The 14077-nt window shown below is 34.3% G+C and overlaps 1 pseudogene; it reads right to left on the bottom strand.

Annotated features, from left to right (window-relative positions):
- The window catches only part of LOC109445251 (4-hydroxybenzoate polyprenyltransferase, mitochondrial), a 146867-nt pseudogene that overhangs the window by 91297 nt on the left and 41493 nt on the right, over positions 1-14077 (bottom strand).

The following is a 14077-nucleotide window of genomic DNA, read 5'->3' as shown; positions in this document are numbered from 1 at the left end:
CATTTTTCCTAGATGTAGTTCTTTTTGTCAGAATTTTTAGAGAATTTTCTACTGTTTTTTGATTTATACTGTTTCTCTAAAGAAAAGTAAGGGATATTCTTGTTACAGATTCACTAAATATAATTTCTCTTTTTCCTCTGGCTGCTTTTAGAATTTTTCTCTGGTTATCAGCAGTTTGACTATAATGTGCCTAGGTGCATTTTCCTCTTTATTTATCCTGTTTTGAATTCAGAGTGTCTTGCATGTCTGGGATTCTCCTTTTGATCAAATTTGGAACATTTTTCATTCAATATTTTTTCAAACATTTTATTTTCCTACATCTTTCTTTTCCTTATGAGACTCTAATTAGATCTATATTATACCATTTGATAGTGTCATATTGGCTGTTGAAATTATATTCAAATTTCTCTCGGTACTTAAGTTTGAACAATTTGTTGACTTGTTTTCTTCATGTTTGATGATACTTTCTTCTCTGTTGCCATGCAGCAGCCGACTTGTCTGTCTCCTTGTACTTGCCCCTAAAGCAAGGAGAGTCTGTGAGATGGATCCTTTCAGGGACATTGCTTCACCTTTGTGCTAGCACCTTATGTCTTCCTGTTTGGCCCCAGAAAGATGGCTGGTCAGCAAGATTCCCCGGGTGGGCATGGGGTGTGGGGTGGGGGGGGCAACTCAAGCTAGGCGCAGCCACGTGGGGACCAACAGGAGAATCCACGGGGTTCCTAGAGGTGGGCACAGCCCCCCACATTCCCCCGGTTAAGGAGAGCCTCTGCCTCTGTGGCTGCATTCCTTCCCACAACCTGCAAGGGAAGAGATTCAATGATGTGCTCGCCATCTATTCATATGCATAAAGGTTTTGTCCCTTGGAGAAGTACATACATCCTGAGACTTATGGTTCTGCTGCCTGCAGGCAAGGGTGATTGGCTTGAATCAGTTTCCTATTATAGTGTGTGGAATTCACAGATCTTGAGATTGACAAGCTTTATCTCCTTTACTTCCCCACCTAACTAATAAAATCTATGCTTGGCCCCATTCAGGGCCCAATCCTTGACGCTGGAGTCCCTTGGCTCTGCTTGCACTTTACTCATGGCTACTGTCTTTTCTTAATCCTGCATCACCCTCCTCGCTCCCCACAACCCTCGTTGTGGATGCCACACTTCTCTTTTGCGCAATCTGTTGTTAAACATATGCAATGAATTTTGGTGTCAGTAACTGTGTTTTTTCACTTTTACACTTTCCATTTGTTTCTTTTTTACAGTTTGATAACTCTTCTGAAATTTTCCATCGCTTCACCAATTCTACCCCATTTTTCTATAATTCCTTTCATTTATGTGAAGGTCCTAACTGTTAATTCCAGTATCTGGGTGATACATGGGTTTGTTTTTAGTAAATTGTTTCCTATTTCTTCACATATTTAGAATTCTTTTAGTAATTTAGTTTAGCAGTATCTTAGAGAATCTGGAGTCTGTTATTGGCTTCTTAAAAGTGTTTTGTACAAGTATGCAGTTAAATTAAAAGCAGTTTACTTGATCTTTGAGAAGATTAATTTTATTCTTTCTTAGAGTGGTCAATTTTGTGTCTTTCTTGAGTCTTAGGGCAAATCCCTTAGTCTTTCAATGTAGTCTTTACTGGTAAGGTGTGGTCCTGATGTTGTTTCAATGGGAACCCTGGGATGTTTGCCAATTTATTCAAAATGGTGAAATTCACACTCTTTTTCCTGTCTCCCCTGCAGTTTGAAATTACTAATATGTCAGTGTAACTCTTTTAGCCTTCCAGATGTTGTTTTCCCCAAATGAGTTCATAGGGATCTTAGTCTATGCATGTACAATTTAGAGGTTAATGATTTGATGGGGGTTAATATGTGGAGTGTCAGTGGGTTGTTGTTTTTTATTTCTGGGATTCTTCCCCCTCATATCCTATCTACTCCTAGATCCATGAATCCTATTGTCTGACTTCTTAAACCAATAAGACAGTAGCTTTTTTTCGTCAGTTTTGTAACAGGCATATCATTTGGAGTGGAAAACCAAATAAATGGTGATCTTATTCAGAATTGTCTATTCTTCCAGTGTTGAACCTCCTCCAGTTTGTGCTTGTTTTTGTTACTCTCAAGTTATTTTAAGTATTTATATTTTGTACATAGTTTATCATTATTAGCAGATCAGTTAGTCCATTATAGATTTCTATCATTGCCAGAAGCTAAGAGCTTCCATTACTTTTATTTGCTTGGCTTTTGCATCATTAATGAACTAAGAGATTTTAAAATATTTTACTAAAATTAAATTCATTTACATGCAAATGACCTCTTAATTAGGTGAATGTTGGCACAACAGATGAATAAGAGTCTCAGAAATTAGACACATCATTATTTTAAAGTATATTAGTCTTTATGCAATGAGCATACTAAAATTTACAAAAATAGATACTTGAAAGATGGCAATCAGGTAGCTGAAATCCTCTTTATTCAAGTAGTTACTAAAGTTGCTAACATGCTCTCTAATGTCTATTTATACTAGTCTTACATTTTAGCTCTATAATTGTCTAGAATAATTTGTTTAGGTATCACTAAATGTCTTGGGAAAGGATCTATAGACTTATTTGACATAAGTAATTATCCCTAAGGCCATCTCACATTCAAAAAGTACTCCATAGTTTGCAAACAAAATTTACCTGGTTTAATATTATTAACCACCCTCTGAGGTAGCATGATAAGAACTTCATTTTATAGATTACAAAGTTAGAATCTTAAAAGGAGTATAGTGATTTCCCAAATATAACACAGAGAGCAGATGATAAAGCCAGGTACTGGACAAAAATATTCTGCCTATTGGTTAAAATTTATTTCCAGTAATGAATAGCAGTCTACTCAATTGGGTCCCATCTAATTTCATTTTTGATCTCAATGCCCTTCTTGGTACAAGCCAAATACTTTGTGTTGCCCTTGATATAGCACAGAATAAAACATGGTACTTGATTATAACTTCAAGTTGAAGATTGGTTACTTTGATAAGAATAAAAAAATATATTTTCAGAAAAAGTTAAGCAGTATATAGAGGTCACACAGATTGACATAGTTCAGAATAGAATTTGGGTATCCTAACTACTAATTGCTTCAGCATTTCATGCTTGGAATTATTAAAAAGATAATTTGTGGCTCGTTGTTTTCTTTCATTAATATGTGTGTTTATATTTTTAAATATTAATCACAATGAGATGCCAGAAACATAGCAGCATGAGAGGTCCCCCTTGACCTCTCTCCTTGAAGTTACAAGAGTTGAACAGCAATAATACAACAAAGGATTCCCTGAACAGCACACAAACATGTCTGAGATATCCCTGCATAGAAACATCTGAAGGTGGGCAAATCAGGACGAAGAGGGATGAGGGAAAAGAGAACGGCAGTGATGGGGGCTGCAGTTGCAGCCTGGGGCTCAATGTGGTCCTGGTCCGAGGAGAGGAGAGAATTGAGACTGCAAGTGCATGCTCTGTGGCCCCAAGCATCCTTGCCTGAGTGATCAGCCTATAATATGGCTGAACACAGCTATCGGGGAAGTGACCTTGGGCAAAGACTAAATACAGAAGTGTGACTACTGTGGTCTAAAAGCCCTTACTGCCAGACAGAAAACAAAGCCACAGAGCCTGGCTGCCTCCCCCAACCCTCCCAGAGTTCACCTCCCCTGTACTCTCCCAGTGCTAGTAATGGGACCCAGAAGAAACTGTAGGAGTGCTGGGTTAAAAAAGCAGACCATCTACAGCCCTGAGAACTGAAGAGACTGTTCCTGAGCAGCAGACACACACTGCAGCTAATTGTAGAGGACATATAGGGATGAGGCAGCTGGGGTCTGGCAGTTGCCATTACTCAGAGGAGAGCACAGGCAAAAATATACCAGCTGCCTCTCACAATGTACCTTGCTCTCACCTTTAGCAGCTGATCCCAGTGGGGGTACCCAGGGATGCTGAGACACACAGCTCTGTATCTGGCTTCAGGGACAGTACTAGGATTTTAGAGGCTCAGAACCCCATCACTCAGCACATCCTCCTACAAGGGTGGTGCCTTGAGACTGAAATAACCTTATTATGGAAGAGACGCCCACCTTGCCAGGAAATTTTCTACTGCAAGAAGCAGGAACAGGGCTAGAGAAAAGAAAACACTCGAATGCCAGCTACTGGAAAACAAAAGAAAGACCTCTTCATATCAACCTGCTGCAGAATTCATTCTGATAGATGCCTAGGAAGAGAAATAATCCATCAACTACCATAAATAACCAAGGTAACAAGGCAGCTCAAAAAGAAAATGAAAAATCTCCGGAAAATAGATTTAAATATCTGGAAATATGTGACTTAAATCGCAGAGAATTCAAGATTGAAGTTCTGAAAAAATTCAACAAGATGCAAGAAAACTCAGGCAGTTTAATGGATTCAGAAATAAAATCAATGAACAAAATGAATACATTGCCAAAGAGATTGAAAATTAAAAAACAAAAACAAAAAACAACAACAAAAAAGACAAATAGAAATCTCAGAGCTGAAGAACTCAATAAATAGATGAAAAATAAAATAGAGAGCTTAGGAAATACAGCTGACCAGATGGAGGAAAGAATTCATGATAATGAAGACAAAAACCTAGAAATGGAACAGATGGAAGAAGAGAAAAACTTGAGAGTTAAAAGAAATGAAAAAAACTCTACAGGAACTATTTCACTCTATCAAAAACAGCACCGTAATGATAATGGGTACACCAGAAGGAAAAGAGAGGAAGAAGGGCACAGAAGATTATTCAAATAAATAGTCAATGAGAAATTCCCAAACTTATGGAAAGAACAGGATTCTTGAATCCAAGAAGCAAACAAAACACCGAATTACCTCAATCCAAAAAGGCCTTTCCAAGGCACATTATACTGAAATTGTTAAAAATTAATGACAAAGAATACTCAAGGCAGCCATGGAAAAGAAAACAGCAACCTACAAAGGAAAGCCCAATAGATTGTCATTAGACTTTTTAAACAGAAACTCTACAAACTAGAAGGGAGTGGAATCAAATACACAAACTACTGAAAGAGAGAAATTACCAGCCAAGAATACTGTACACAGAAAAGTTATCCTTTAGATATGAAGAGGCAATAAAGATCTCTCCAGATATACAGAGTTAAGGGAATTTTCCAAAAACAAGGTCTGCATTACAGGAAATACTGAAGGAGTTTATTCTACCTGAAACAAAAGACATAGGAATGCAAAACTACGAGCAAGATTACTGACAGAAGTTGAAACGACAACCCCCTACACAGAATAAAGCACTATACACGTAAACATAACATAAAGGGTAAAGCAGATAATAACATTAAAAAAAAAAAAAAAGAAATAGAGAAGAAAAAAATTTGCTACTGTAACTCAGAAAAGAACTTACAGCATAAACAGAGAATTTGTGACAACAAAAACATAAAAGGTGAGGGAGTGAAAGTCTAGATTTAAAAAGGGGAATGGAAATGAGATGAATGATTTAAAAAAAAAGGACTACTATATATATGAAACTTTTTTGTACATAAATTTAATGGTAACCACTCAAAGAAAAAAAAAAAGGAAAGAAAGAAAAAATCCAGAATTGAGGCACATAATACAAAAAAAGAGAAAACAGAGGCAAAAAATATAGAATACCACCAAACTAAAATAACAGACAGAAACACAAAGGCAAAAAAACAATGGAAACACCGAGCTACCAGAAAACAAAAGATAAAATGGCTATAGGAAATCCTCATATATCAATAATCCTCCTATATGTAAATAGACTGAACTCACCAATAAGAAGGCACAGAGTAGCAGATTGGATCAAAAAACAAAATCCAATCATATGCTGCCTTCAAGAGACACACCTCAACTACAAGGACAAATACAGACTAAAAGTTAAAGGGTAGAAAATGATACTTCAAGAAAATGGCCACCAGAGAAAAGTGGGTGTAGCCATACTTATATCTGATGAAACAATCTTCAGGATGAAAAAGCTAACAAGAGACAACGATGGACTTCTCACAATGATAAAGGGGAAAATACAATAAGAAAACATACTATTAATCAATACATAAGCTCCTAATCAGGGAACAGCAAAATATATAAAGCAACTACTAATAGAACTAAAAGGAAAAACTGACCAAAACACAATTATAATAGGGGAGCTAAACACGCCACTGATAGCTATGAATAGAACATCCAAACAAAAAATCAATAAGGAAATATCAGCCTTAAATGACACATTAGACCAAATGGACATAATTGACATTTACACACCCTTTCATCTTAGAACACCAGGTTACATATTCTTTTCTGGTGCACACGGAACATTCTCAAGGATAGATCATATGTTGAGACACAAAACGGGCCTCAGCACATTTAAGAAGATTGAAATCATACCAATCACATTCTCTGACCACAATGCTTTGAAATTGGAAATCAGCTGCAAAAAGAAAGCGGGAAAAACCATAAATACATGGAAATTAAACAGAATGACTGGGACAAAGAAAAAAATAAAAAGAGATATGAAAAAGATGCATAGAAACAAATGAAAATACATCTTATCAAAATTACTGGGATACTGTGAAAGCAGTATTAAGAAGGAAATTTACATCATTACAGACCTATCTGGAAAAAAAAAACAAAAAAACCCTAACATTACATTTTAAAGAACTAAAAAAAGAACAATTGAAACTTAAAGTCAGCAGAGGGAAGGAAATAGTAAAGATTAGAGCAGAATTAAATGAAATAGAGAACAAAAAGACAATAAAAAAAATATTGAAACAAAGAGCTGAATGGATTAATAACATTGACAAACCCCTGGCTAGACTCACTAAGAAAAAAAGAGAAAAGACACAAGTAAACAAAATAAGAAATGAAAGAGGAGAAGTTATAATGGATACCACTGAAATAAAAAAGCTTATACAAAAATACTATAAAGGACTATAGGCCACGAAATTCAACAACCTAGAAGAAATGGACAAGATCTTAGAAACATATAATCTTCCTTTACTGAATCATGAAGAACTGGAAAATCCAAATAGACTGTTCCAGATTAAGGAAATTGAAACAATCATCAAAAACCTCCCAAAAACAAAAGTCCAGGACAAGATAACTTCATTATTGAATTCTACCAAACATACAAAGATAGTTTAATACCTGTCCTCCTCAAACTCTTCCAAAAATTGAAGAAGAGGCAATACTTCCTAACTCATTTTTGTGAGGCCAAAATTATCCTGATACCAAAACCTGGTAATGATAAAACAAAAAAGAATACTACAGACCAATTTCTCTGATGAATACAGATGCAATAATCCTTTAAAAAAAAAAAAAAACAAAAAAACCCTAACATTACATTTTAAAGAACTAAAAAAAGAACAATTGAAACTTAAAGTCAGCAGAGGGAAGGAAATAGTAAAGATTAGAGCAGAATTAAATGAAATAGAGAACAAAAAGACAATAAAAAAAATATTGAAACAAAGAGCTGAATGGATTAATAACATTGACAAACCCCTGGCTAGACTCACTAAGAAAAAAAGAGAAAAGACACAAGTAAACAAAATAAGAAATGAAAGAGGAGAAGTTATAATGGATACCACTGAAATAAAAAAGCTTATACAAAAATACTATAAAGGACTATAGGCCACGAAATTCAACAACCTAGAAGAAATGGACAAGATCTTAGAAACATATAATCTTCCTTTACTGAATCATGAAGAACTGGAAAATCCAAATAGACTGTTCCAGATTAAGGAAATTGAAACAATCATCAAAAACCTCCCAAAAACAAAAGTCCAGGACAAGATAACTTCACTATTGAATTCTACCAAACATACAAAGATAGTTTAATACCTGTCCTCCTCAAACTCTTCCAAAAATTGAAGAAGAGGCAATACTTCCTAACTCATTTTTGTGAGGCCAAAATTATCCTGATACCAAAACCTGGTAATGATAAAACAAAAAAGAATACTACAGACCAATTTCTCTGATGAATACAGATGCAATACTCCTTTAAAAAAAAAAAAAAAAAAGCAACAAAAAAAAAAACCACTAGCAGATCAAATATAGCAATACATTAAAAAGATTATACATCAAGATCAAGTGGGATTCATCCAGGGACACAAGGATGGTTCAATATATGTAAATCAACCAATGTGATATATCACAAACAAAATAAAGGATAACTATCATATGATCATATCAATAGATGCAGAAAAAGCATTTAGCAAAATACAACATCAATTTATGATTAAAACCCTTAATAAAATGGGTATAAAAGGAAAGTATCTCAACATAATAAAGATTATACATGACAAACCTTCAGCTAATTCCATATTTAATGATAAAAACTGAAAGCTTTTCCTCTAAGATCAGGAACAAGACAATGATGCCCACTCTCACCGCTGTTATTCAACATAGTACTGGACGTCCTACTCAGAGCAATCAAGCAAGAGAAAGAAATAAAAGGCACATAAATTGGGAATGAAGAAGTTAAACTGTCACTTTTTGCAGATGACACAATTCTTCATATAGAAAACCTTAAAAGACACCACATACACACACACACACAAAAAAAAAACTATTAGAAACAATAAAAAAATACAGTAAAGTTGCAGGATACAAAATCAATATACAAAAATCATTGCATTTTTAGATACCAATAATGGAATTTCAAAAAAGAAATGTAAAGAACAATTCCAATTGCAATTGCAAAAAAAAAGGATAAAATACCTAGGAATAAACTTAACAAAAGATGTGAAGGATCTATACATTGAAAATTATAAGACATTATTAAAAGCAATTGAAGGCAACATAAAGAAATGAAAAGATATTCCATGTTCATGCATAGTTAAAATGGCAATATTACCCAAAGCAATATACAGATTTAATACAATCCTCATCAAAATCTCAATGGTATTTTTTTCAAGAAAAAGAACAAAAAATCATCAGTTTTGATGGAATTAAAAAAAAAAAGACCCCAAATAGCCAAAGCAGTTAAGAAAAAAACAATGTCTAGAGGTGTCATACTCTCTGACTTCAATTTATGCTACAGAGTGACAATAATCAAAAAAGCATGGTATTGGCAGAAAAAACAGACACACAGACCAATGGCATAGTATTAAGAACCCAGAGATAAATATAATCTATCAATAACAGATAGTTTTCAATAACGAAGCCAAAAACATACAACGGAGAAAAGAAATGTTCAATAAATAGTGCTGGGAAAATTGGAAACCCACATGCAAAAGAGTGAAACTAGAATACTATCTGTCATCATTTATCAAAATCAATTAAAAATGGATCAAAGACTTAAACATCACACCTGAAACAGTAAATTGCATAGAAGAAAACATAGGTACTAAACTTATGGACTTTGGGTTCAGGAAGGATTTTTATGAATTTGACCTCAAAGGCAAGGGAAGTAAAATAAAAAATTAATGAATGGGACTATATCAAACTAAAAAGCTTCTGCTCAGCAAAAGAAACCATCAACAAAACAAAGAGGCAATCAACCAAATAGGAGAAGATATTTGCAAACACTACCACTGATAAGGGGCTAATATCCCAAATATATAAGGAGCTCATACAACTCAACAACAAGAAAAAAACAAACAATTCAATTTAAAAAATGGGTAGAGGACCTGAACAGACACTTCTCCCAAGAAGACATGCAAATAGCCAATAGATACATGAAAAAAATGCTCAACTTCACTAGCTATTAGGGAAATGCAAATTAAAACCAAAATGAGATACCACCTCACACCTGTTAGAATGGTTATCATCAATAAGACAAGTAATAACAAGGGTTGGAGAAGCTGTGGAGAAAAGAGAACTCTCATGCATTGCTGGTGGGAATGTATATTGGTACAGCCACTATGGAAAACAGTACGGAAGTTCCTCAAAAATTAATAATAGAATTACCATATGACCCAGGAATCCCTCTTCTGGGTATCTACCCAAAAAATCTGAAAACATTTATCCATAAAGATATATGTACCCCTATGTTCATTACAGCATTAATCATGGTTATCAAGACAGGAAAACAACCAAAGTGTCCTTCGATAGATGATTTTATAAAGAAGATGTAGTACATATATGTACAATGGAATATTACTCAGTCATAAAGAAAAGGTGAAATAATTCCATTTCTGACAGCATGGATGTATCTTGAGATTATCATACTAAGCAAAATCAGTCAGAAAAAATAAAGTCAAGAACCATGTGACTTCACTTGGATGTGGCATATAAAACTGAAAGCAACAAATGAACAAAACAAACAAACAAAAACAAAATCATAGACACATACAACAGTTTAGTAGTTACCAGTGGTTACCAGAGGGTGAAGGGGGCGGGGGTGGTAGAGGAGAGTAAAGGGGGTCAAATATAACATATAGTGATGAAAGGAGAACTGACTCTAGGTTGTGAACACACAATGCAAATGCAATGTATAAATGATGTATGATGCACACTTGTGATATATATAATTTTATTAGCCAATGTCACCCCAATAAATATAGCAAAATTAAAAAAAAAATATTGATCAACTTCACGCTTAATACAAATGATTCATTTGCACTTGAGCAGAGAAAATTTGGTAGGAAAAAATCAGTAAGTGCAATATTTAAAGTAAATGTTTGACTACAATCTGTCTCTCTTAGCCTCCAAAGTTTTATATCAGGCCTTAGGACAAGTTAAAAAATTACTTGCAAATAGCCTTTTATCTGTGTAACCTAAAACTGGTCTAGTTTATCCTCTGGGAAAAACTAAAAGTTGAATGTTCCATGTTTTATCTATAAAGTCCCATTTATGAAATACCACTTAGAAATTAAACTATTTTTTTTTTTTAATTCTAATTCTGAAAGTAAGACTTCAGTCCGTTAATCCCTATACAACATGCAGCATTTTGGTAATATTGCTGATTATCACGGTACTCTCCTTGTATAAGACTTCTTTTTAGTTAAATCTGACCTAAAGAAATCTGCTGCCTAAATATCTACTTGTCCTCTCCTCTTGTACACTACAATTATACCCTTATTTTGATTGTGAGATGTCCTGTGCCGAAAGTGAAGCTGCTTCTGAAAAGCTCCTGCCTTGCTAACACACTGGAGACATATGACTGGAGAGAGGGAGCTCCTTAAAGAATTTATATGTGATTCTTGTTACTAGGAAACCATATTCCTGGATTAAATATCTCTTTCATACAGCTACTGCTCAATATAGACATATACAGATATGTTATACATACATATGTATTTGTATATCCAAAACTTTGCATACACATTACAATTAACTTAAAGTAGAAAATAGCCTTACAGAGGTATGATTTCTACAAATCTAGTTGTACTGAAAATCAGGTCACTTTTGAGATCCCAAACAGGCATATGGTTAAATCCCAGATTTTATATTTTTGACCTTAGAAGTATACAGAGTGGAGACTTAAAGAATACAACACCCTAAATTTGAAATCTTCCCACTTTTTGGTTCTTCTGTATTGAAAATATGTGTGAAGGGTAAAAAAGAAAGGCATTTGATTAAACTGTCAGAGCTGAATTTAGTTATATTATAGGATTTACACATTTATTTTCTGTCAAGAAAGATAAATGTATATCAGTGTAGTCAGTTTCCTGGTTTTCAAAGAGTGTTATAGACCAGTTACTAAAAATTTCCTTTTGTTACTAGTTTTCTTGATAAAATTATAGAAACCTGCCTTTTGAAAATTGGTAAAATGGTAAAATGCATCCACCCAAGAAATATTGTTCAGAAAAATTCCCCTTTATGGGCCTTTGCTCAAAATGAAGCTTGATATAGAATACATAAAAAGGAGAATCCTTTTGACCCAGTGACCAGATGAACACTAAGCTTCTTGGAACAGAAGGAAAGTTCCATTAATAGATCTATAGATCTCTTAGAGAGCAAAATTATTACTAGCTCAATTATATTTGAAAGAAGCATATTAGACTCATGGCAATGTTTAACTCCTCCAGAATTGTAGGTCAAGTTGCACACATTCCCCTAGCCCTAAAGGAGAGTAAGAGACTTCTTTACCACACCATCTTTAAAAGCTATAAGGTGTTCACATGATATTACATACCCATTCGTGAACATACACTTGTACACACATGCACATATGCGTGTGAGTGCATGCACGTGTACACACACACGCGCGCACACACACACACACCAACACATTAAACCAGAAATACCAAATCTCGGGTCTTGACCCAGATCAGTTGATTCTATAACAGTCAGCATGCAGTTGATACAGGCTGAAAAGCAACATACAAACTGTTGTGGGATATGAGCATTTGTATCAACAATATAAGTATTTCTGTGCCTTTGTAAGGAAGTCAAAGGGAAAAGTTTTAGTGAAAAAGTGGGTTGGGGTTATGAATTTGGGAAATATGAGTAAGTGAGGAAGTTTAGATAGCATTAAGAACAGAATTATGAGGAGAAAGTCTGCGTGAGAAGGGCTGAGTATCAAAGAATTGTGAAATTTCCAATTTGCAATATATTTAATCAGTCACCACTCTCAAATTTCACAAATCCGCATATTGTAGACCAGAGATTAATTGCCCAAGCTCTTAAGATGTAATGAAAGAACCATAACTATGGCTCCTCTGTCCTGATTCCTATTCCAGAGTTTCCTCCTTCATAGTGTGCTGTAATCAGACATTAGTTTCCCATGAAACATTAGTTCTAATACAACTCCATTTTTACTACTTCCATTACTGGGAAGCAAAATAATACTCATTGATTGAGGGTCTAGTCATATACAAATAAAAGAATCCTGATCCAGCAATAAAGGACTTTTCTGAAGAGAATGGATGGACCTTGAGGGATCTTGGGAGCAGAATCTCTTGCCATAAGATTTTAAAGTTAAACACAACTATAAAATTATGTGAATTTGGTTGAAAAATGAAAAGCTAAGTAATTTAACAATTTAAAACTATTTCGCCACTTAATATACTTAAAATGCTCATTTCTGCTCTTCAGATTAAGAACTAAAGGAACTGAGAAATTGGCAAAATGACAAAATCAAAATTAAATCATCTTCTAAGACTAAGACACCTTTAAGGCATTTCTGAAAACTTATTAAGCATAAATGATTTGATGAGACTAAACATTCAAAAATTACAGAAATAATCTTGCATATAATTTATAAAATCAGAATACAGAAAGGAACACACAGACACTAAAGAAAATGTTTACACAGAGAGAGTGTTGGGAATTGGGTGGGAAGGAAAGGATAGGAGTGAGACTCTTTTAACTATATGTTTTTACTTTGGATCTACGTAATTTACTGCAAGCTATGTAAATAATTTACATAGTTAAAAGTCAGTTAAATCAAAAGATGCAACAGAAGCAAACACCAACATGAAAAACAAAGGAATGTAACACTAGAATATTGATAACATAATCATACAAAATAATTAATTTGCTTAATCAAAAGTAGAATTAATACTGTATTGAACAAAGCTTCTGATGGTACACCTTTGGTTGGACATATTCTAAAGACAAGACAAAACAATAGCAAAAACTGCAGAGAAAACACTATATAGTAGTTTTGATATTTGTAATGGTAGGAATATAACAATTCTGATGTTATCTGTGTATATTTTAAGATTAAGTAAATGATGGAACATATTGTTAGTACAAGAAACCTTTCTCACTGTGGGAAAAATGAGACAGAATTATGGAATAGGAAAGGAGAGAAACAACGCTATAGAGTGGAATCGGTATTAGAGGTATCAGTATAGCCTCTTGATTAAAAAAAAAAAAATCTTTAGATCTAGCTAACTAGCTAGCTATCCATTTCTTAACAGTGACCATTCACAGGAACTAGAACCCCATTAGCTACCCAGTGCCCAGATCCTGTGTTTTTTTTATTCCACTAAAACAAACAAAACAACAACCAAACAAAAACAGGCTTCTTAGAGAACTGACTAAGGGTAGAACAGGCAAAATACAAGTTTGGATCGTGCTAGACAGAAAGTAAAGAAACACTCCAAAATAGATAGAGATTTGGAAAGGTTGCAGGAGCCAGCTTAACGTGGTGTTCACTGGTCAAATTTGGCATAAT

The sequence above is a fragment of the Rhinolophus sinicus genome, linkage group LG01, assembly GCF_036562045.2.
Source record: "Rhinolophus sinicus isolate RSC01 linkage group LG01, ASM3656204v1, whole genome shotgun sequence".
Taxonomy (NCBI): domain Eukaryota; kingdom Metazoa; phylum Chordata; class Mammalia; order Chiroptera; family Rhinolophidae; genus Rhinolophus; species Rhinolophus sinicus.
Note: the sequence above shows the minus strand (reverse complement) of the source record. Positions and strands in the feature narration are given on the sequence as shown.